General features: G+C 47.5%; 1 long non-coding RNA gene across 2 annotated transcripts in view; it reads left to right on the plus strand.

The window, feature by feature from the left end:
- The window catches only part of LOC144826265 (uncharacterized), a 142748-nt gene that overhangs the window by 25766 nt on the left and 91030 nt on the right, over positions 1-25952 (plus strand). For both annotated transcript variants that reach the window (XR_013609742.1, XR_013609743.1), the window contains exons 3-4: positions 13349-13432; positions 13671-13743. This is a non-coding gene — a long non-coding RNA (uncharacterized LOC144826265). The remainder of the gene's footprint in view (positions 1-13348; positions 13433-13670; positions 13744-25952) is intronic.

Genomic DNA, 25952 nt, shown 5'->3' on the forward strand with positions numbered 1-25952 from the left:
CAGCAGCCATTTACTGGACAATGTTCACACTCTGGGCGCCAAAGTTCATTTAATGAGGACTTTTCGTGGCTTAAGCTAGTTCATAGTTATGCTACCCTTTTAGTTAAAAATTACGTAGATTGGTAATGATGCATTTTAAACTAACTGATGTGTATCTTTGATAGATCACTGCAGTGCCGCTCTAACATTTTGGATGCTCGTATGCTGACAAACCACTTTTAAGCAGTACAGTTTTCATATAATTAGAACCACACGTCTCTTAATAATACGCATTTAACGATCACAAGACAAGTGAAGGCAATGTGAGAGGAAAATAAACGGAGGTCTTTACATTCCGCATCTATATGCATGATACTTAATCCCTGTCCCCTGGATGCATCCATTTTGCGATTCCTTATTAGCGAAAAATAAGGATTCGCTAATAAGGAATAGCAAAATGCTATGCATGAAGAAATTGCAAAAAAAATTCCGATTTCTTAATATTCCTTAATTGCGACTCGCAATAGTCGCAATTAAGGAATACCTCCCCATTCAGGAATGAATGGGAAGACATTCTCAATTTGCGATTAGCAATTAGCGAATCGCAAATTGAGAATGCAATTTCAAGGGTACAGGGGTGTCCTAAGGACACCCTGTTGCACCCCTGAAATTAATCTGTGCACATATGTTGCGCACACACATGCCCTAAGGGCATGAGTGTGCGCAACATGAAAGTTTGAAAAATGCACAAAAGTGCATTTTTCAAAGTTTTTGCAAATTACTATGAAGTTCAACTTCATGGTAATTTGCTCCCCTTATTAGCGAAATCGCAATTTTTTTTACTTTGTTGGATTGCATTTAAGGAATCTCAATTTGGGATTCCTTAAATGCAATCGCAATTTAAGGAATCTCAATTTAGAGATTCCTTAAATTGCGATTTTTGCATTTGGGATGATGCATCCCAAATGCAAAAATACCGGTCGCAAAGGGGCAAATTCTGAGAATCTGCCCCTTTGCGACCAGATTTTCCTTTCATGCATCTCGGCCTTTGTATCCTTCTAACACTAACCCTTATTTATCAAATCAAATCATGCTGATGTGTGCTCTCTATTTGGTAGTGTAATGAAAAAAGATCCACGTGCACTGTAAAGCTTGCCATACCCCAGGGACGTAGTTATCTGTGATGCAGCTGGTGCAGTGGCACCAGGGTCCCGTGGAGGGAGGAGGCCCATCCTGCCCTGTACCTTCTACGGTTGATTTATAGGATGCTCGCTCAGATTGTATTAGACCAGGGTCTGCCTGGGGCCTACCTCTGTGTTTACACCTCATGCAGAGAGAAAGTGGAGGAAAAGAGCTTCATGGAGAAGAAAGGCGAAAGGGACGAAATAAAAGGAGAGGCGAAAGGCAGAAAGGAGAGAGCAGGAGAGGAATAAGTAACAGAATTGAAGGGAATAATTATGAACGGGAAAGAGAAATGCGAGAAGGACGAGCAAAAATGCCAATGAAAGGAGAGAAAAGGGACAGAAATAAGGACGTCAGGGAGAACGTTTATAATGGCTAGAGAGAGACAGATGAGGCCCTCTGGGCCGGTCACACCACCACGCACCGCGCACACTCCCCGTGGGTGTGCCCAGGCTGCCCCATTCCCGCCGCTGGCCGCAGCTGTGCTCCTGACCAATAGGCGTGGTCTCTGCCTCTGTAGCGCAGCGCCGCTTCTTGCCGACTGCTCGACTTCTCCCCTGTTGCACGTTTGTATCCCCTGTGTTGGTGCTGTCTCCCCTGCTGCCCTTCTGTGCCCAGCCTTTCTCTTTTAGTTTTAGTTTATTTGTCCGCCATTTTTGACCCGCTGTGCCCCCGCCGCGTTTCCCGCCACCTCCCCGCTCCCCGCCGCTGATCCCCTGCGGCCCCGCCCCCTTCCTCCTGAACCCTTCCCATTCGCCGCCCTGCTCCCGCCTCCCAGCTGCCCCTCCCTCGCTCCACCCCCCCACTCTCCTCATATGGCAGAGTGGCAAACGCGCAGCGGGCGCGCCGATTGTGCGCCAAAGGCGCGCCAAAGGTAAGCCCGTCTGCGCCCGTCCGAGCCTGGACCGCGCCCAGTGCCAGGACCCCTGGCCCCCACCGACGGAAGCTGACCCGACGGACCTACGACGCCACCGAACTCAACGCTCTCAACACCGGCCGAACCCCGGGTTGCTACCGATCCACACCGAGACGCACCCACGGACCCTTCAGCTGCCACTCCTGCAAGTTCACCTGCAACCGGACCCACACCACACCAGCACCCACCAAGCCGAACCCCAGCAGCACCCACCTGAAGTGCATCCTGCTCAACACCCGCTCCGTCCACAGACACGCTGTCGAGCTCTGGAACCTGCTCGACACCACAGCCCCAGACATCGCCTTCCTCACAGAAACCTGGATGAACGACTCCTCAGCGCCCGACATCGCCATCGCCATCCCGGACGGCTACAAGATCATCCAGAGGGACCGCGTCAACCAGACCGGAGGAGGCATCGCCATCATCCACAGGGACACCATCCGCATCACGACCAACACCAACGATACCCTCGCACCCACCGAACACCTGCACTTCCAGATCCAGGTCAACCCCAAGACCACCCTCAGAGGCACCCTTATCTACAGACCCCCGGGACCACGCACACAATTCAGTGAAGACATCGCCGACTTCATCAGCCCACACGCCCTCCCCTCCGCCGACTACATCCTCCTCGGGGACCTCAACTTCCACCTGGAGAACAACAACGACCGCAACACCACCACCCTGCTGGACAACCTCGACAACCTCAGACTCAAGCAACTGGTGACCACCCCCACCCACTGCGCCGGACACACACTCGACCCGGTCTTCTCTTCCAGCAAAGACATCGCCTTCAGCCACGCCACGGGACTCCACTGGACGGACCACAGCTGCGTCCACTTCAGCTACAGAAAGAACACGATCCACCACCACCAGCTACAGGTTCCGCGCAGAAGCTGGAACAAGATCACTGCAGACCAGCTCGCCTCTTCCCTGAGCAAGAACCCTCCCACCAGCACAACGAACCCCAGCCAAGCGGCCACCAACCTCACGAAATGGATCAGCGACTGCGCAGACGACCTCGCCCCTCTGAAGACCCCGCCGAGCAGACCCGGCAGCAAGAAAGCCCCATGGTTTAACGACGAACTCAAGAGCTCCAAGAAGAACTGCAGAGCACTCGAGAAAACCTGGCGCAGAGACCCAACACCGGACAACATGACTGCCCTCAAGCTCGCCACCCGAAAACACCACCAACTGATCCACGCCACCAAGAAAACCGCATTCAAGGAACGACTGGACAACAACGCACACAACAGCAAGGAACTCTTCAACATCGTGAAAGAGCTCTCCAACCCCAACGCCGGAAACAACAACATCACTCCTTCGCAAGACCTCTGCAACTCCCTCGCCTCCTACTTCCACAACAAGATCGCGGACATACACAACAGCTTCAGCACTCAACCGACGCACGCCACGACCGAACCACCGCCCCCCACAAGCACACTCCGCGCTTGGACCCCGATCAGCACCAAAGATACCGTCCGCACGATGAACTCCATCCACTCCGGATCTCCGACAGACCCCTGCCCTCACCACGTCTTCAACAAGGCCGACGCTGTCATCGCACCCCACCTGCGGGACATCATCAACACCTCCTTCGACACCGTCACCTTCCCGGAGAGCTGGAAGCACGCCGAACTCAGCGCTCTACTTAAGAAACCTTCAGCCGACCCCACCGACCTCAAGAACTACCGCCCCATCTCGCTGCTCCCGTTTCCGGCAAAAGTCATCGAGAAGACCGTCAACAAGCAACTGGCCGCCTTCCTCGAGACGAACGGTTCCCTCGACCTCTCGCAGTCTGGCTTCCGGGCCAACCACAGCACCGAGACCGCCCTGATCGCAGCCACCGACGACATCCGAGCCCTGCTCGACAACGGAGAAACAGCGGCCCTCATCCTCCTGGACCTCTCCGCGGCCTTCGACACTGTCTGCCACCGTACCCTAGTACAGCGCCTGAGCAACGTCGGAATCCAGGAGAAGGCACTGGAGTGGATCATCTCCTTCCTCGCCGGAAGGACACAGAGAGTCCGCCTCCCCCCGTTCAGATCGGAGGCCACCGAAGTCATCTGCGGCGTTCCTCAAGGCTCCTCGCTCAGCCCAACACTCTTCAACGTCTACATGAGCCCCCTCGCAGCCATCGCACGCCAGCACAACCTCAACATCATCTCCTACGCCGACGACACCCAGCTGATCCTCTCCCTCACCAACGACCCCGCCACCGCCAGAGCCAACCTGCACGAAGGGATGACAGACGTAGCCAAATGGATGTCGAACAGCCGCCTGAAACTGAACTCGGACAAGACGGAAGTCCTCATCCTGGGATCATCACCCTCCGCCTGGGACAACTCCTGGTGGCCCCCCGCCCTGGGCAGCGCACCCAAACCCACGGACCACGCACGCAACCTGGGCTTCATCCTGGACTCCTCCCTCTCCATGACCAGACAAGTCAACGCCGTCTCCTCGTCGTGCTTCAACATCCTGCGCATGCTACGTAAGATCTTCCGATGGATCCCCACCGAGACCAGGAAGACGGTCACCCAGGCCCTCGTCACCATCCGTCTGGACTACGGCAACTCCCTCTACGCCGGAACCACCGCCAAACTCCAGAAGAGACTCCAGCGGATCCAGAACACCTCAGCACGACTCATCCTGGACATCCCCCGCCGCAGCCACATCTCCGGACACCTGAAAGACCTGCACTGGCTCCCGGTCAACAAGAGAATCACCTTCCGGCTCCTCACCCACGCACACAAAGCCCTACACAACCAAGGCCCAGGATACCTCAACAGCCGCCTCAACTTCTACGCTCCCAATCGCCAGCTTCGATCGACCAGCCACGCCCTCGCCGCCGTCCCCCGCATCCGAAGAGCCACCACGGGAGGAAGGTCCTTCTCCTACCTGGCAGCCAAGACTTGGAACTCCCTTCCGACCCACCTCCGCCTGACCCAAGACCACCTCGCCTTCAGGAAGCAGCTCAAGACCTGGCTGTTCGAGCACTAGCGGACCCCCTCCCCCCAGCGCCTTGAGACCCTCCGGGTGAGTAGTGCGCTATATAAATGCTTTGATTGATTGATTGATTGATGAGGGGAAGTGAGAGCAAATGAGGAAAGGAGAGAGAATGAGAAAGGGGCTAAGAAGGAGAAAGTGAAAGGGAAGAAGAAGACAAGAGGTTGGAGGCATGGAGAAGGAAACATAGGTGAAAGGAGGAACATGGACATCTGTAAGATGTGCAGCAGGTACAGTGACAGCAGGGCATATGAGTATGTCCATCCCCAAATCTATTTGAATACCAGCCCAGGGCGAGCAAAGGGCCCGTCTTCCTTAGAAATCTGGCCTGTGAGCAACGGACTCCACTTATGTAAATTAAATGTGTATGAAGTCACCGGGGTTATAAAAAGCATTTGTTTGTAATGCATCCATAAGTTAATGAGATAGTGTAGACTGCTGGATCTTTCTCTCGACGTGTAGTGCACCAGTAATAGTATTAATGCACCCGCTTGGCTGTGTACGTAGGTTGTGTATGGTAGCCACTGTTCTTGTGCACGAGAACCGTGTGCAGTGCACCGCTAGTGGTAAATGAGAGCTCTTTACAGTACTGCACAATGTTTACATATAAGAAGCGAGCAGTGCACCTGCACCGCTAGCGGATAACACCACACATGCTCCCTGAATCGCTGCTTAATGGACATGTCCAATGGAATCACTGGCCTGTTGATGGAGCTCTACAATCAACGCAGGAAAACTCAAGCGATTAGCAGATTGCTGCCAACGAGCGACGAAGCACATTGCACATGCCAGAGAGAGGTGAACCTGGGTTACACGAGATCAGTCAGTATTTGTTTGATTCAGGCCTCTTTTATGGCACCTTATCGTGTAATAAATCCTATTTTGCAACTCCGTTTCGTTTGTTGCAAACTCCCGTTTTTCTGCACCTCTTATATCACAGGAGTCATGCAGGCCTTTGTAGCAATGCCCAGTGATTTTAAATACAGTAACAGAGACAAAACATAACGCCCGCACTCTGCCCCACTCCTGCAGTGATACCCAATACCTTTTCTTTGTAATTCCCCTCCCGCCAAGAAAGCCACTACACTTCTTGTCTTTGTGGTGGTCATTTGTTGGCCGCAGTTTATTAGGGTTACAAGGAAACAGGTATATCTTACATTTGCATGTTATGTCATCATACATTTCCTTGCCATTGTCTCTTGGCCCCTCTGGGACGGTTCTTCTGTAGGTTGGATTTCCTTGCGCTTCCTCTGCGCGGGAAGGGGATATCCGTTGTCCCAGAGTTAGGCTGCCTCGCTACCTTTCCGACCTTGTTGTGCCCTGCCGTACGGCGGGGGCTGGGCTGCGAGCGCCGTCTCTGCATATTACCCCTTCCTTTCATAGCCATGTCACCCAGCCGTGAGGCATCCCAGAGCCGCTGTCCTTAGGCCATCTCACCCAGCCGTGCGGCATCTGAAGGTGAGTGGACCTATTCTGGCGCACCGCCCTCCGGTGTGCCTCCGTCCAAACCGTTCTCAGCGTAGCCCTTCTCCCCGCGCTTTCCCTATCTCAGCCCTGCGACAATGCTGATCCTTAGGTGTGGGTGGGTGGGACAAGATTCTTCGTGCGCCGTGCTGCTTCCCCCGCTCCTGTAGATAGGAGCATACCTTGGGGAGCGGCGCTTATATGCCCCCCCAGGCCGTACTTGGGCTCAGGGACACCTTCTCATTGGGGGGTTCGAATGTTGCCCGGCCCCCGCCATTGGCCGTGGTGCGGGAAGGGGGAGGGGGGATGAGCCAGACACCTTTCGGGGTTTCCCCTGCTCGCTGGGGCGACCCCGTTTTCGCACCAAACTGGCGTCTCTTGGGCCGTCTCCTGCCCCCACCTTGCTGCACTGGGGGCTCGCCTCCGGGTTATGGCGAAGGCTCCTCAGCCCCCTACGGTGGCCCACCTCTGCGATAACCCCCGCACTCTGCCCCACTCCTGCAGTGATCCCCAATACCTTTTCTTTGTAATTCCCCTCCCGCCAAGAAAGCCACTACACTTCTTTTCTTTGAGGTGGTCATTTGTTGGCCGCAGTTTATTAGGGTTATAAGGAAACAGGTAAATCTTGCATTTGTATGTTATGTCATCATACATTTCCTTGCCATTGTCTCTTGGCCCCTCTGGGCCAGTTCTTCTGTAGGTTGGATTTCCTTGCGCTTCCTCTGCGCGGGAAGGGGATATCCGTTGTCCCAGAGTTAGGGTGCCTCGCTACCTTTCCGACCTTGCTGTGCCCTGCCATCCGGCGGGAGCTGGGCTGCGAGCGCCGTCTCTGCATATTACCCCTTTCCTTTGTAGCCATGTCACCCAGCCGTGAGGCATCCCAGAGCCGCTGCCCTTAGGCCATCTCACCCAGCCGTGCGGCATCTGAAGGTGAGTGGACCTATTCTGGCGCACCGCCCTCCGGTGTGCCTCCGTACCAACCGTTCTCAGCGTAGCCCTTCGCCATGGATCCTTAGACATAGAACATGACTCCAGAGCTGATGACAGAGGGTCGCCTAGGGTGGACCTACCACTCCACCTAGCTGAGCATGATGCCGCAAGGGCGCTTGTGGAGGAAATCACAGCCTTGAACTCGGATGCCAGCATTGGAGATGTGGTGGAGGGCACTCCACAGCCAGAGAACTCCTGACACATTGGTAGACTGGGGGTCTGCTTTGGAGATGGTTGAGCAAGGGAAGGGCATACCCAGTACATAAGGGCCTTGCAATGGAGGCCTGAGGACACAAGTCGAGCGATAGCAAGACTGGGTGGGGATCCAGTGTATGGCGGGCGGGTACACGTTCCTCTTTCTTCATCCCTTTCTTTTTTCTTTTTTCTCTCTTTTTCCGGATTAGCCTTTTGTGTGACCGAGGTACGAATGTCTGGGTGACTGACAGTAAACCTGAGTGTGTGTCGTGACTGGGATTGAGGAGGGTGTACTGGTGGGCACAACCAGGGCCGGGCCATGCGCTGTACCCACCCAGCACAAGGTGTACCTTGGACGACTGAGTGCAATGCGACTGAAATATGGCAAAATCCAGAGAGGACTGCGAATACTGATCTTTCCCACCTTCGAAGATTTAAACAATGACCTGTTGAAAGAATGGGAAAGTAATGTGGAAGGGGCATCAGTAGTTATGATGCGGATACTAGTGAGGCATGCTGCGGAAAAAGGGGAGAAGTTACAGACGGAAATTGAGACACTGGAGAAGGAAATTAATAGCATGTCACAAAAAGATGTAATTGAAAAGAACTATGCTATTCTAAAACAGGTGATGGAAAGCCATCAGTTATAACTGAAGGACAAGAAACTACGAAAAATCAAAAGAGACAATAGGGATTACAAAGACGGCGGGGTATACACCTTTGCTAAGAAATTTGATGGAGTTCAGGGACTTGAGGATACAAATAAGAAAAGAACCAGGGAAGAGAGAGGGGATAGCAATGAAACAGGATCAAATAGCAACGTATCCGTCTCATCATTAAGTAGCTCAACATCCAATACAACAATGCCTGAGGTCCCTTCAGGGGAAGTGACCTCTTCCTTTCAAAAGGAATTGGCGAAATTAAGAATAAGCAACCGCCTACAACAAAAAAGAGACCTTTCAAAACAAGGAGGGTAGGGAGGAGGTCAAAGGGGAGATCCAAGAGGGGGTCCGGAGAACAAAACGAACGTGGGCACGAAATCGAGAAAATAAATGTGGAAAATGTATGTGCTGTATCTGACCCTAATGTATGTTCGAACTTGAACACTGAAAATTGTGAACTTATCGAATAAAGTCTTGGATAATGATGAAGTCAGCATTTTGAGTAAGGGCCTCAATTTTTGTCCTACACAGGAGGGAGATTTGGCAGATATACGTGTTGATCTGTATAAGTTTATCAGGGTCCTGAAGCTCAAAGACTACTTTTCAAACAGACCACACGAACCAAGGGTGGCACCCAATGTTGATTCACATGGGCCGCATACTATTTGTGATATCAGGGACATACATTTCTTAATTATGCTAGAAAAATGATGAGGATCAAGACTTTACCTCCATCCCTAGTGATCTTAACATCCCTCTTAATGTAGGTGCCGATAGTGGACTATATCCCAAATCTAAGTTTACACCCATGCACTCTTACCAACATAACATCGATGTGTTTCATGGAAGGGTAACTGAAGACCTATACGACCTAGAAGTTCCTAAAAAATATGTCCCCAAGGTCCCACATAATGTCACAGCCTCCGAAAAGATGGCACTAAAAAGACTCAATAAGGACCCCAATATTGTTATCAGAGAAGCTGATAAGGGGGAAACGTGGTCGTCATGAACCACTCAGACTACATGTATGAAATCTCCAGGCAGCTTAATGACACCAGGTATTATCAGGAAACACAGGGTAATCCCATCTTGACCACTACCTCCATGATTAATGCTAAACTCACTGAGTGGAAAGAAGTAGGCCTCTTGACATCGGATGAATACAGATACCTGTGGGTTGATTGTCCGACCTTTCCTTGTATTTATATCTTACCAAAGATACACAAGGGCGGACAATTTCCCCCAGGTAGGCCGATCATTTCCGGTGTGGGATCACCAAGGGAGAAACTGTCCCAATATGTGGACATAAGACTGCAGAAACATGTCCCTTATCTGGCTTCTTACATTAGGGACAGCAAAGACAGCCTTATGAAACTCAAAGACTTTGACTGGTCCGACGATTTGTTAGTTGTCACCTTTGATGTAGAGAGTCTCTACACGTGCATCGATAAGAAGTTTGGGATTAAAGCGATTCAATCGTTTCTGGACAGGGAAGAGGCAGGTTTGTTTGATTACAACACAATGATTGTCTCTATGATTGACATCATACTATCCAATAATTTCTTTCTTTTTGATAACCGTTGGTTTCAACAAGTACATGGTAAAGCAATGGGCTCCAAGTTTGCTCCCTCCTACGCCTGCCTCTTCATGGGGTGGTTTGAGAGGGAGCATGCTTGGGGCAGATGTGCCTCCCCCTGGACCAATTAAATCGTATACTGGGGAGGTACATCAGTGATGTGATATGTTTGTGGTCTGGCTCAGTGGAAGATCTACAACAATATGTGACATTTCTGAATGACAACATCTACAATGTCAAATTTACAATGAAGTATAGCAGGGATCGGATTGATTTCCTTGATATACAGTTTTACATACAACAGGGTCAGATTCACAGCACACTTTTTACGAAAGAGACTTTGTGTAACTCTGTCTTACACGCTTCAAGTGCACACCCCAGCTCAGTGAAGAACAACATACCATTTGGCGAGATGACTAGAGTACGACAAACTTGTAGTGAGGAGGAAACGTTTCAAAGTAACATTAGCGAGGTAAAAAACAGATTTGTTAAGAGAGGATACACACAGGGAGTCCTCGGCAAAGCGGAAGCAAGGGCACTCAACTTGAATAGGAATGATACCCTTAGAGACAAACCGCCTACTGAGAGAACAAACTGAAAAGCAAGATTTATAACCAAGTACACAACACATAGTGGTGCCATTTTTAATACCTTGCTTAAACACTCGCACCTATTGACAGAAATATTGTGACTTAAGGACTCGATTGAGACTAGACCGTCTGTCACGTACAGGAGAGGTGTATCGTTAAGGAATTCCTTATGTCCAAGCTATTTCACAACACCGAAAACAACTCAGACTTGGCTCCCACCCAAACCAAAGGGTTTTTATATATGTGGGACATGCAATGTATGCCCACTGGGAAGAAATAACACTCTTGCTTTCAGTTATAATACACCAAAGAGATTCAGAATAGGTTATTTCCTGAACTGCAACACCACACATGTGGTCTACATCTTGGGATGTAGATGTAACATCATTTATGTTGGCAGCACTATTCGCTGCCTCAAATTAAGGATTCAGGAACACCGACGTGCCATCAAGTCAAAAGATGATAGATATCCTATTACAAATCATTTTTCTAGTGAACATCCAGATGATTTATCCTTTTGGGTTCATGCAATCAACCATGTGCCAGTTCAGATAAAAGGTGGTAACAGGGATCTGTTACTCAGACAACTGGAGGCACTCTGGATTTGTCGCCTGAAAGCAACCCGGTTGGGGCATACCACTGATGGGGAAATGCATTATTTCCTTTTAATGTGGATGTTTAAACTTTCAAGAGACAAAATTGGAATAGGTAACTGGAAAAAGAAATGATGAGAAAAATGCATAGAGGGTGGAATTGATGTAACCTTTGAATGTCAAGCCATTAGACATTGAATATTCTGCGTATACATATTATAGAAAAATCTTAAGATATTACGTCATTGGTTGAATTGATGTGTTACATTTCTATGCCTTTGTGAACTTTATTGATTCTGACCTTTTCTCTCTGCTGTCATGTAACTTGGATCTTTTAAACCTTTTATGTGAATTGGATCTTCAAACCTTCTTTGATGGTCATCTTTTTGATGCAGAATTCGGGATACTATGAGAATTTATTCAGATAAATGGAATTTTGCATTTCCTGGACTGTTCTGTTGACTGTGACTTGGATCCTGTAACCTTTTGATGAGAATTGGATCCTTAAATCTTTTTTGATATTTATTTTTCCTTTGCTGCCGAATTCTGGATACTATGATAGTGGATTCAGATAAATGAAATTTGATATTTCTTGTATTATTCGTTGAAACAGTGCAGCATGATTACTACCTATTTAGGCTATCGACATACTATGACAACTCATGTCAAAGATGGCCGCTGTATAAGACTACTTTGTTTGGAGATTATGGCTGCCCATGTGACCCCTGAATGGTGTTTTCTCGTGGACCTTACGCTCTGCTTTGGTCCAAATGACAGCCCTTTATGCGTACGCTTATGGCTTGCAAATCCACAATATCAGTCGTTTATTAGGGCAGACTGATTGGATTATATTGATTATTATATTTTTTAACGTGTTCGGAACGCTGGGTGGAGGTTCACTTGCAGGAATTTATATCAGCAATTCTAATTTATTTATCATGTGCATTCTGGTTTCGCCTCGATATATTCAACAGTTTTAGGGACATTTCTTTGGGCATTTGTTAGTATATTACTATATTTAAATATGGCGCCCATCGTTGTGGAGCTCAATCATGAGACCCTTGATCATATCACGTGGGTCGGAATGAGTTACGTCTTTTCCGTATTTATATCCAGCGGGAAAATGGCGCAGCTAGCAGGAAGTCCGAATGAGGGACTGCAGTGGAGAACGCGCGGTTTGAGATACACAAGGTAAGACCACGAGATAGTGGGGGGTCTCCATAGCATGGAATGGCTGTCGATATAGCGGGCAGATGGCTCTCGTTTTATCCTAGGGCTATCTGGCGTGTTTGCCTACTGGACATGTAAAATTGATACTTGTATAGCTCACTACTCACCCGCAAGGGTCTCAAGGCGCTTGTACGAATACCGCTGTGGAACCCATCCTGGCTTTCCCTGTGAGGTGTCCACTCCTGGGCACCCCCAAGGTGGAGGCCAGGCATCCTTAGCGTTGTGGGGGCCGTTGTGGAGATTAAGCAAGCTATTGCCCAGAGTTGCAGAGTGGGACTCCATGATTGGAATAGGCACCGAGGCGAGAATTATCAGGTCCGTGGAATTTTTGAGCCCAAGACCCGCCGAGGTGGGGAATTGTACCCTGGTCCCGGGCTAGACCTCTGCATCAGGGTCTGCCGCTCTAACCATTGAGCCACACTTCTCCACACGGCGATGGTTTAAGGACCCTAAGATACATAATGAGCATATACGTATGTCTGAAGCGTTGGCTGGCCGTGTTGTGTGTGGGCAGCGTTTTGGTATTTGTGCGCATGTGTTTTGTGAGGGATGGATGCTGGACAAATTAACATCAAGGGTCTTATGACCATACCCTTGACATTAGGCGATGCTCTATCATGTCTTGCGCAGCGTTTCGACATATTTGGGTGCATGTGTCCTGCGGGGGATGCCTGCTGGACACACTAACATCGAAGGTCTTATTACCATACCTTTAACATGAGGCGATGCTCTATTGTGTCTTGAGCATTGGTTGGTCATGATGCTTGCAGGTAACGTTTTTTAACGTGTGAACATGTTTTTTCGGGTGAATATTTCTACAATGTACTCTGCCTCATTTGATTTTGCATTTAAAAACTGTGTTTCTAATTTGTACCTTTATCACGATTATGTTTTCCTGGTAACCTTACTGACCAGGATAGATAAGGCAATCCTTATGTATGCATCTTTATACCTTCTTCCCTTAGGAACATTGGCTGTGATTTGGAAGTTTGGATTTCATCTTTACATATCTTAACTACATGCATTATAGACGTCGAATTTATTGGAAGGTAAGAGGCTTTTCAATTAACTTGCCTTTGCCTTCTGTGTACCGGTTAGGACGTTTCAAATGACCTGCTTATGATAAAGGCCACACTGATTGTAATCTGTACCAGTTAGGATCCTTTAACTGACTTGACGATGATAAATGCTGTAATAGTTGTAGCATAATTGTACTCATACCATAGACTGTGTCTGTGAGAGGACTTGGTGGTATCACTTTACAACTGTTGTTTTCTTTGTGACTAGGACACTTTTGGGTCCTGTACAGACTAACCTTTTATCTGGAAAACTGGGATTACGAATGTGCTGATTATCTTTGGTAAGTGGCACATAATTCGGTGGTTTGCTTGTAATCCTAACATTTGATAGCCTCGATGTAGGCTTAGTCAATCTGTATTTAAACTGATAAACTTGGTGGTATTCACTTGTTGGGTCCCCTTAATTAAAACCTTGCTTTCCTGCTTCAGTTTCTTACTTTGGCGTTCACAAAATATTTTTCAAACTTGTATCTATTGGATTATTGGACTACTTGGAAGACACAATAGGTGAGACTATATGTTGGACTTTGTGGGCATTTAATTCTGTGGGTAGCTTCATTTTTGGAATGATCCCCTTTTTCTTCTCTTTTCTTTTCTTTCACTATATACTTTGACTTTATTTATGAGTTGGTTCTCCTTCCTTTGTTTCATAGTTTTTGTTACTTTTTTCTTTCTTTTGTTACATTTTTCTTCTTCTCTTGTAATCTATTGTTACTTTTTTAAATTTAGTGATTGCTATAACCGTCCTTTATTGTAAATAGAGCACACATTTATATTCTTACGCATATGTCTTGTCTTTACCACTGACTGGAGCTTATCTCCAGCGGTGTTTATGAATTTTAACATTCTTTGAATGTTGTATATCTATTTTTCCTTTTGTGTATCACAGTCTTTGCCGTTCTTTCAATGTAATGTATATTTGTTTATTCGATGTTGTCTATTTTATATATATATGTTGGTGATATTATTTGATTTTTTGTATTATTTGGCAGTTATACTTAGTTTGTCTTTTATTTATGTATTCTTTCAGCCCTGACGAAGTTCCGTCTGGAACTAAACGCGTTGGCTGATGTCCATGTTTTTAATTGCCACTAAATAAAGAATTTATATTGGAATATATACGGAATCCTTTGACTTCATCCTGGTGCACCGTCCACATTCTTTCAATACAGCTATCTGGTTTCCAGTGGAGTAAAAGTGTGGCATACTCCGGATGTGTTTGCACGGACATTATACTAATTGGTTTATTAAAGGAACTGAGGTGCCGAGCTTTTGGTCGGCCGCATTTTCTCTTTCAATTGTGCAATGCGACTGACGACCGGATGGCAGGCATAGTCAGCCAGACTTGTATAATTGGATGACAATTAGAGAAACATTTTCTTATTCACATCTATGAATCAGTGCTTTCATGCTGTCACTGCCCGTTCGTTAGATTTACCCTTGACTTACTTAAAGGGAAAGGAGGGCGGGGGATGGGATTAATGGGAGTTGGACACATGTGTGAATGCACACATTGTTTTTGCAGGGTGTACCCGGGGGGTGGGGAGCTTCTAATATTGAATTTGCATGTATCACAGGGGGCAATGGTGGCAAGAATCAGATAACTGAAGGGGGAAACCCAATGGGGGAAAAGCAATGGGACGTTTCAAAATGGTACCATGGAATGTGCCGGTCTTAAATTAATTTGTAAAGCGTTATGGAGTGCAGGCTTATTTGCGACGCCAGCGAGTGCAAGTAGTTTTCCTGCAGGAGACACATCTGCAGAGTCACAGAAGTTACACAAGAAATGGAGGGGGCAGGTGTTCTCCTCCACTTACTCCACATATGCAAGAGGCATAGCGATTTGGTTGTCCACACAAGTCCCATTCCCGGTTCACGACTACAAAGCAAACATAGAGGGACGATACACTGTAGTGCATGGTGTGTTGGATGGCATAGAAGTATGCTTGATGAATGTCTATGCCCCAAATGTAGATAATGACAATTTGTATTTAGAACTAGAAAGACTGCTAATTCCCTCCATGAGAAAGCCACTAATATGGGAAGGAGACTTCAACGGTGTGCTGGATGGCACCCTAGATAGAAATCCCTTGAAACTACACACCAAACCAAACATTTCAGCAGCTCTGAATGACGTAATGGCACGCCTAAACTGTGTGGATATCTGGCGTGAACTACACCCAACCTCACATGGCTACAGCTGCTACACGCCGCCAAGGACTGTCTCTAGTAGACTCGATAGATTTCTGATCTCTGAGGAGGCTTCCCCGGTGGTGGCTCAGATCAGCATGCTGGGCCACTTCCTGTCAGATCATGCCTCAGTGTTGCTGGATTAGGGGGTGGACTACTGCAGATCGAGGGTGCCTCTGTGACGGCTGAGACTGGAGGCCCTCTGGGATGTGGTATTTAGGGAAGAAATCAGAGAGTTTCTAACAGGCTTTTTCGCCACCAACTGGTTATCTGCAGCCAACAGGTGGGTAGGATGGGACACACTAAAAGTGGTCGCCCGCAGAGAATGCCTGTCCAGAATAGGAGGCACCAGGAGATGGTTGGAACAGGAGCTCACTGAAGTGGAAGGTGAGTTGACCAGACTACAACACAGGGAACTAAACCAGGAGCTGCATAGGAGAGGTGTTGGATAGACTGTTTCGCTGGGCGCAAATATTGTCAGCTGCTCCACAGAGGGGGTGACAAATTGAGTAGGCTGTTGGCCTAGCTCCTATGCTAGGAGCACCCTCCCCCACTTTTACTGAAGCTTTGGTCCCGGGATGAAACCTCGGCTATCATGCAAGAAGGCATTAATTCCCTGCTTTGCACCCACTTGGTCACGGTGTACAGGCAAGGCTCAGAGTTCCTGACCAAGGTTCCTCTTCGGCCCTCACGAGGGAACAGATTGCAGAACTGGAGGCCCCAATTCAACTAGAGGAGCCTCGAGAAGCACTGAAGGGCATGGCTTGTAAATACCCGGGCCCGATGGCTTGCATGTGGAATTCCATCCGACATACCCAGATGTGCTTCTCCGCCGGTTGCTGGACGCTCTGCAGGAGGCCAAAAGACTTGGGGTCCTACTGCAGTCCATGAGAGAGGCACAGATTGTCAAGCTCCCAAAACAGGGCAGAGACGCAAGGAGTCTGGGGGCCTACAGACCCCCCTTAATGCTGGGATTTGATTAAAAAATGCTGGCTTAGGTCCTAGTGACAGGTCTCAACATAGTACACGAAGACCAATGCAGCTTTATGCCGAGAAGTGGCACACACATGAACTTTTGTCGCCTTTCGCATGTGATGCACTCATTGGCAGGCAACAACATCAGGGCGAGAGTGTTTGCCCTGGACATCGAAAAGGCGCTTGACACCCTGAGATGGGAATACCTGTGGGAGGTTTTAAAGAAAATGGGATTCGGGGGAGAATACATAAAATGGGTCAAGCTTCTCTAGTACCAGCCCACCACCTGGGTCCGCAACGATGGCCTAGCATCGGAAACCATACCCATTGCAAGGGGCACGGGACAGGGCTGCCCTCTATCCCCGCTCCTCTTTGCCCTGGCAGTGGAGCCATTAGCGATTCAGCTTAGGCATGACATGAATAGATGAGGTATCACGGTAGACAGACGCACACACGTCATCTCCCTCTATGCCGATGACACACTCCTGTATATCCAGCAACCGGAGGAGGCAATACCTGTGCTTCTCGAGGTGCTGGTTGTCTTCGGGACTGTGCCAGGCCTGCACATAAACCGCCAAAAATCTATCATATTCTCACTGGCCGCATAGGCAGTGGGAAACACCACAGACCTTCCTGATGTGGAACTCACCTGGAAGCGGGATGGTTTTCGCTACCTGGGCACACTATGTGGCACACACACCAGAAGTCTAATATGCCATGAACACATAGGCGGTGATTGCGGGGCTGAAGGAATCAGTCCGGTTCTTGAATAAGCTCCCCATTTCAGTCATCGGTGGGGTGGACCTGGCCCAGATGGTGATGTCCCCCCGATGCTTATACATCATGCAGAACTCTTTTTGCTGGATCCCGGCATCCACCTTCGCTTCTCTGAATACTCTCCTAGTCTTGTTAGTCTGGGCCGGGGATGAAATACGGTAAGACTTGAGCCGTTGAAGCTGGACACAGAGATGGGAGAGCTGAGACTCCTGGACCTCAGACTCTATTACTATGCGGGCTGCTGCTGTATGCTGTGCAGTGGTGCACAGACGGTCATAACTCGGAACAGGCACTGCTGGGCAACCTGAGCAGGGGCGAGGACTCACTGAGATGGCTCATGATGGGCTCTAGAAATTCGAGAGAATGCCCGCACATAGTTAGACTGGTAGCAGAAGCTTGGGAGCAGGCAGTTAGACGACTTATCCGCAGAGCCCCATATGCCACTGCACTCCCACTTCAGTGGTTGCAGGGATTCCTCCGAATTCAATTGGATATGGATATCACCAAATGGTATGAATGGGGATGCTTGACGGCAGGATATCTGTTCACGAACGGAACCTTGATAACCCTTGAGGAGGCAAGGGAGTGGTTTCAAGTGCCGACAGGAAATTTCCACAGCACGCCAAAATAGCACACACAGTTCGTGAGATTTGGCCTCACTACCCGGATGAGCCAGAAGAGTCTTAAACGTTATCGCTACTATTAGAACCCGGGTCCACCAGAGGACTGATTTCCTGGATATACAAAGACCTAAAAGAATACAGCACTGTTGTGGTCGCCCCAATCAAACACAAATGGGAGACAAACCTACCCTCTCCCCTTACCGACGGCGAACGGAATAGAGCATTTGCGCAAGTAAGCAAACTATCCATCAACGCCCAGTTCAAACGTACCCAGTTTTACTACTTGCATTGTACTTACTTAACGCCACAAATACTGGCACGATTCAACATTAATCGCTCCACCACATGCCCACTCTGAAGGGCCATATGACATGGAAATGTGCCAGACTGGTGATACAGGGATTTCAGGCAGCCATGGGTGTTCCCATTGAGGAGTCGATCAAACAATGCCTTCTGGAGGTGCTCCCGATGCCGAAAAAGAGGACGCGCATAAGACACAAGTTTGCCCTCTTTGGCCTCGTTCTTGCCAAACACCTCATCACAATACGTTGGGCACACAGCCACCCCCCCAAACCCAGCAGATGGAGGGTGGACGTAAGGGAATGGAGAGTAGCTGAGGAATGTCACCTTCGAGCAGTGTCCACAGATGAAAATACAGAGCGAGACCTTGATGAGTGGGGCTACGTGCTTGAGAGAATGCATACGACTGAGAACCTAGGCAATAATGATGGGTACACAGAGCAGACACAAAGCAGTACTAGCATCACACCAATCCAGGAGACTGATAGAACCACCCCCCCTCTCACTTACAGTCAAGGAGCACACCATAGACTAGCACAACCCATTCACTTTAGGCCTCAGGCACGACTCTCACTACTAAACGATGAAAAATCCCATACCAGACTTTTCCACATGGCTCCTAGAGAGCGGAGTTACAGCCACCATTGCCGCCACAGTTCAACTGGTTCACATACTTCATGGTTTTTCAAGTTTATTAAAAAAAAGAATTGCCGCAAAGGTATGTCAAGGAGGAGCAAGCCTCCTGTAACATGTGCAAGTGGCCCTGTACTTGTGTATTCAACCAGTGTCATAAGTCTTTAGACAGGCTTGTACTGTAACAACTGTGCAATGAAAGCAATAAAAACAAGTTAATAAAAATACCAGCATTTAAAATGCAATAGGTCTCGCCCTCGTTTAAGTTAAAGCAATTCTGTTTGTAATTAGGTGGCTTTTTAGCTTTGCTTTTATTAGTGTTTTTCAAATGTTCATGTGCATATATGTATATTAATGCATGCATTTATATTTGTATTTATATAGATATGCAGATGTATATATATGTTTATATATGTATGTATATATATTTATACACATACATATATATAAATGCATATGCATATGCATTGTGGAGAAGTGTGTCTCAGGGGTTAGAGGCAGCAGACCCGGAAGCTGAGATCGGTCCTGGACCAGGGTTCAATTCCCCGCCTCGGTGGGTCTTGGGCTAAAAATTCCACTGACTCGATAATGCTCGCCCCGGTGCCTCCTCGACTCACGGGTTCACACTCTGCGACTCTGGGCAATAGCTTGCTTAATCTCCACAACGGCCCCTCGCGGCGGGATGCCTGACTTTCACCTTGTGGATACCCTGCTATCTCACAGGGGAATACCAGGAAGGGTTCCCTAAGCAAGCGCCGGGAAACCCACTGCGGGTAGCTGTGCGCTATATAAGCTCAACTACATACATATATATGCATATATATATATATATATATATATATGAATTTCAAAGGTTTTTTAAAAGCTAATTCCTAACTATATAACTCCTGAAACCTATGGTTTTTTCAGTGATATATATATATATATATATATATATATATATATATATATATATATATATTCACTGAAAAAACCATAGGTTATAGACCATATATAGTTAGGGATTAGCATTTAAAAAACCTTATTTTACTCACACAAAACCATTGAAATTCCATATATAGTTAGTTGCACTAACTATATATCGCGCACCCGCAATCCACTGCTGATGATGTCACATATTACATCATTCATGACATGGTCAGTGACATCACTGATGACATCACTGATGACATCTCAAATGACATCACTGATGACATCATCCAGTGACTGTGTGTTTCTGTAAAGTTTAAATATGTTTTACATATTGAAGAATGAGTATATGTAGAAGTGTCTGGATGAAGGATTTAGTAGGTGCGTGACTGACTGTATGAGTGAGTGATTAAATGTGTCTCACTGAGTGCATGGGTTAGTGACTAAACTGTCTTAATTTGTGCATCATTATGTCTGTTGTTCTGTAAACTGCTGCATGTGTTGGTCAGTAGCTATATGAGTAACTATATGGGTTATTGATTGATTGCCCAAGTATTTGTATGGGAGACTGAGTGTGTGTGTGGCTGGCTGGGAGGTGTGTGACTCTGTGCAGATCAATGTGTACTTGTATCAATGATTGTATAAGAGAGTAAGTATGTGTTAGTATATGTTTCAAAATGTAAGGTGCTCTATGTTTAACTGTATAGATTAGAAAATGGAAGTGTGATTGATTATTTACAGGACTGACTAGGTGTGTGAGTAACTCCATGGATGAGTGACAGAGTGTGAGAGTCTGTATAGGTGTATGAGTGCATATGATAGTGTTGTAAAGATGAGTGATTGTATGTATGAATGATTGTATGGGTAAATGAGTGAATGTGTGTGTAAACATAGGAATCACTGAGTGCGTATGTAGTAACTAGTATTGGTGTGTCAATGGTTTCAAAAATTATACTCTGTATTTAACACTGGGTGTAACAGAGGTTATATTAAAGTGTGAGGAGATGCATTGTATTGTCACATGAATGATATCATCAGTGATGTGGTCATTGATGTCAAATGAGATGTCATCAGTGATGTCATTTGAGATATCATCAGTGATGTCATTTGAGATGTTATCAGTGATGTCATTTGAGGTGTCATCAGTGATGTCATCAGTGATGTCATTTGAGATGTCATCAGTGATGTCATCAGTGATGTCACTGACCATATCATGAATGATGTAATATGTGACATCATCAGCAGTGGATTGCGGGTGCGCGATATATAGTTAGTGCAACTAACTATATATGGAATTTCAATGGTTTTGTGTGAGTAAAATAAGGTTTTTTAAATGCTAATCCCTAACTATATATGGTCTATAACCTATGGTTTTTTCAGTGAATTTTCAAGGTTTTTTAAATGCTAATTCCTAACTATATATGGTCTCTAACCTATGGTTTTTTCAGTGAATTTCAATGGTTTTTTAATAGCAAATATCATAAGCTGTCGAATGTCAAGTACGTGGTAAGTAAAAACATTTTCGTCTTTATGCACACTGATCTGCTTTGAATGCTGCCCCCCCTCCCCCTCATTTCTATTAGGAGTACTCTCTCTTTGCAGATAGTGAAGGGTAGTTAACGCAGGCCTTTGCCCCCGTTGTAATCCGTCGTGCCTGCTTCTCTCTCCATTTGATTGATTGTTATCCAAGCATTTACTGTTTTAGAATTGGTTCTCTTTGGTTCATTCTCTATTTACAAACAAGCACAGAGTCGCAATACTCTGTTTAGTCTTTGCAGATAGCGAAAAATCGTGTAAAAAAACAAAAGGAATCGAGCAAAATCAGTAGGCCACTAATGGGATCTCTTTTTGACCTCGCTAAAATAGAAACATTAGGAACAACCCCTCATGACAAACACGAAACTATTGAGATGAACTGAACTCCACACCATGATGGCTGCAATACAGCTCGGCTCCGCCACCCACCCCGCCCAAAATAACGATAAACTCTATGCAAATATTACAAATATATACAACACACCAGCAAAGTAACAGGGTAAAACATTTTATTAAACAACTATTTACATAACTATTTTATACTTTTTGTTGCCCGATCCGGCTAGCTCAATCGATCGAGCATGAAACTCATGCACTCTGATGGTTCAAAGTTTTGAGGAGTGCTTGTAACACTGTCTGAAGCCTATTTGCACTTGCTTCAGCTTCACTATTCTCAAAGTAAAGTGGGGGCTGTTTGAGGACGTGACTGCATTTGTGAACAATGTAATGCGGTGCCACCCTGAACCGCTTGATGGAGGCCCCCGAGGGACGGTGTGATGGCACGGACTCGGAGGGGGCGCTTGGCTCCGGCTCCCTCCCCAAGTCGTGTTCTCCTGGTGTAGCCTGAGATCGCCCCCGACATAGGTGGCCGGCTCCCGGGATCAAGCGGAACTTTTTGCCTTTTGGTAACTCTTCCATTCTTGACCTTGTCCCACAATCCGTTTCACCTAAAGACACGCTGTAGTGGGGCGCCCCTTTACCATTTCAGTTGCCATTCCGCCCGCTTTTGCTACACTGTGCCTCTTCCGCTATTCAGCTGTTTACCGCCCGCTCTTTCGACTACAGCGTCTCGCTCACCAAGCCGCAATTCAGCTGAGTTGCTCCCGCTCTTGCGGTGCAGCGATAGCCGGCTGCCACAGTACTCTCAAAATGGCGGCCGGCTCTTCAGATTTGGGCGTGGTCCACTAAAATTGCCCTGCGACACCTTGGAACTCGGACGCTTGTCTGCTAGAGATTGGGCTCCATTCTCGAAAGCGTCCCCTCAGCCTTGAAGATTCTACAAAAGTCTTGGGGGCCCCCGACTCCCGCAGGCTTCTGGTGGGGAGCGGCTAGCATTATTGCTCGTGGAATGGCCACGACGGAGCTACGAAATGGTGGTGCTCTCATGCTAACGCCAGCTTCAGTCTGAAACATCCAGAAACACTGTAGACTACCAATTCGATCAGTTCCGGTAGCGCCCCAACGTGACCCGGTAGAGAAGAACTAGCCCTCCCCTCTTTGACTGATGGTTCTTGTTGCCTGTCCCTTCTGTTGTCATTTAACAGAACTATTTAGCCTGCTGAAAGGGGTTGTGTTCCGACCGCTGGTTGGTGGAGACATTTTGACTATATTCTGGACCTGCGTTGTCGCGTAATGCGTCATATGACGCGCCGCGTTAGCGCATCCGGAAGTGATCCGGGGCGCGACGCGCAGCGCGTAACGTAAGCATAACAGGTCATGTGACTTGTTAATAAAACTTTTCATTGGTTCATTTTACTTTTCTTATTCTAATGATGAAAGGCTTGGTCATATGACCTAAAAATTACGCTTTTTATTACTTTCGAACATTATTTTTTCTTAAATGTATGTTGTAATGTTCCAGGCTAATGTACTTTCCCGGAAAATTTACAACTGTCCTGCAAGTAAAATATATTCCTTTTTCGAGAAAAAGGGCGTTTCTTCGTCCCATGACGGAGCCGTTGAGCAAAAGAGGGTCGGCCTGCTGTCTTAGTCGCCGATACGCCTGAATATGAGATTCTTATCGATCACTTTATGTTGCAGGAGTAGAAAACACAACAGCCCTTGACCATTTATCTTTACTGCGTTCCTGCGTATTATACCTTTTACCCTTCATGTAATTGGTCTGCTTTATTTCACTTGCCTTTTACTGATTCTAAAACAGTGACTATTATTAAAAACTTTACCAATGTATATTCTACTACCATGTTTTCTTTTAAAAACCTTTATTGTGAAAATGTCATTATACAAATACGGGCCTATAACCACGTGGGCCAGCCACGGAGCAAACTGTAATCGTATATGATGAGTAGACATTTACACTGTAGAGGAACGTAACGGGCGGGCCATTAGGTTGCAAGAACTAAAGTGTCTAACAGTTGCGGAATCGGTGGACGTACATTTTATAATTAAAATACGACAGGGCCAGTTACAATAAAATTATCTAGATATACATTTGCGGGCAAGTACCATGGGTGACGTTAATTCGAACTTTCAATAGTACAGTAATCAATAACACATCAGAACTTAATATCAATAGGGATATCGAAATATTCAATCTATTCTCGTCCCCGCCCGCCATGTGCTTCAAAACTGCATACGTATCTCGTGATATCAAGGTTGTGCAACCAGTACACAACAAGGAGTTACGATTCCCATTTATTCCGGCGCCATTTTGGGCGAGGACGGGCAGGTCCAGGATATAGTCAAAATGTCTCTACCAACCATCGACTATGATGATGTTCATATGCTGTATTTATTAGAGTAACACTCATCTGTCCACATGAAATTAATTTGCCACAATCTAAACATGTCATTTTAATCTTTCCAAAGTTCTTCTAAATATTTGGGACCGTTTCCCTTGCCTCTGATGCTGTCAGTGCCACTTCTTTGATGAATGTACTGGCAGGTCGGGGGTTCTCCTCCAAATCTCTCTTTTATGCAGCACTATAATTAATCGGTGCCACCTCTCCATATGACGATGCATGGTATAGTTACCATAACTATATTTTTTTTCGGTTCCTCTGGAGAGTACATCGTGGCAGATGAAGCGTGTAACGTACCGGGCATTTACCTTTTTTTGCATGTAGAGGAAAGGAAAAAAAATTCGAGCGTCCGAGTTCTAAGGTGTCCCAGGGCCATTTTAGTGGACCAGGCCCAAATCCAAAGAACAGGCCGCCATTTTGAGAGTCCTGTTGCAGCCGCCTGTCGCTGTAGCATCAAGAGCGGCCGAAACTCAGCTGAATGGCAACTGAAACGGTAAAGGGGCGCCCCACTACAGCAGACGAGCCTCCACCTAGGAAGGCCCGTTCACGCCGCCTCCCCCCCCCTCCCTTCGGGCATCCCACGCCGTTATTCGGAGCAGGATTGTAGGATGGCCACACCAGTACGGCAACTTGCTAGACACCACCTCGGTGCCTACCGAATCTCAGCTCCTTGTGGTGTCTTCTATTCAGAAAACATTGTTGTGCTGCCTTCGGCCCCATTCGCACATCGGTCCGCTACTGACGCCATCTCACAGGCCAACGGGGCGCCCCACGACGACTTTCAGCATTGTAGGATGGCCACACCAGTGCGGCAACTTGCTAGACACCACCTCGGTGCCATCCGGATCTTGGCATCTCAGCGCCTTGTGGTGTCTTCTATTCAGAAAATATTGTTGCGCTGCCTTTGGCCCCATTCGCACATCGGTCCGCTACTGCCGCCATCTCACAGGCCAACGGGGCGCCCCACGCCGACTTTCAGCATTGTAGGATGGCCACACCAGTGCGATAACTTGCTAGACACCACCTCGGTGCCATCCGGATCTTGGCATCTCAGCGCCTTGTGGTGTCTTCTATTCAGAAAATATTGTTGCGCTGCCTTTGGCCCCATTCGCACATCGGTCTGCTGCTGCCGCCATCTCACAGGCCAACGGGGCGCCCCACGCCGACTTTCAGCATTGTAGGATGGCCACACCAGTGCGACAACTTGCTGGACACCACCTCGGTGCCATCCGGATCTTGGCGCGTTGTGCTGCCTTCGGCCTATTCGCACATCGGTCCGCTACTGACGCCGCCTCACGTGCCAACGGATTTTCTACGCTTTTTATACCCTATGCCGCATAACAGGTCATGTGACTTGTTTATAAAACTTTTCATTGGTTCATTTTACTTTTGGTTTCCTAATGATGGAAGGCTTGATCATATGACCTAAAAATAACACTTTTCATTGGATGAAAACTTTATTTTTTTCCCAAACGATGAAAGCCCCACCTTGTTTCTGGATGTTTCAGACTGAAGCTGGCGTCAGCATGAAAGCACCACCATCTCGTGGCTCCGTCGTGGTCATTCTGCGAGCAATCATGGCAGCCGCTCCCCACCGGAAGCCTGCAGGAGTCGGGTCCCCCAAGACTTTTGTAGAATCCTCAAGGCGGAGGGGACGCTTTCGAGAATGGGGTCCAAGACCTAGCAAACAAGCGTCCGATTTCCAAGGTGTCCCAGGGCCATTTCAGTGGACCAGGCCCAAAAAGGAAAGAGCCTGCCGCCATTTTGAGAGTCCTGTGACAGCCG

This window comes from Lissotriton helveticus, chromosome 3_2 (genome assembly GCF_964261635.1).
Source record: "Lissotriton helveticus chromosome 3_2, aLisHel1.1, whole genome shotgun sequence".
NCBI classification, from domain to species: Eukaryota; Metazoa; Chordata; class Amphibia; order Caudata; family Salamandridae; genus Lissotriton; species Lissotriton helveticus.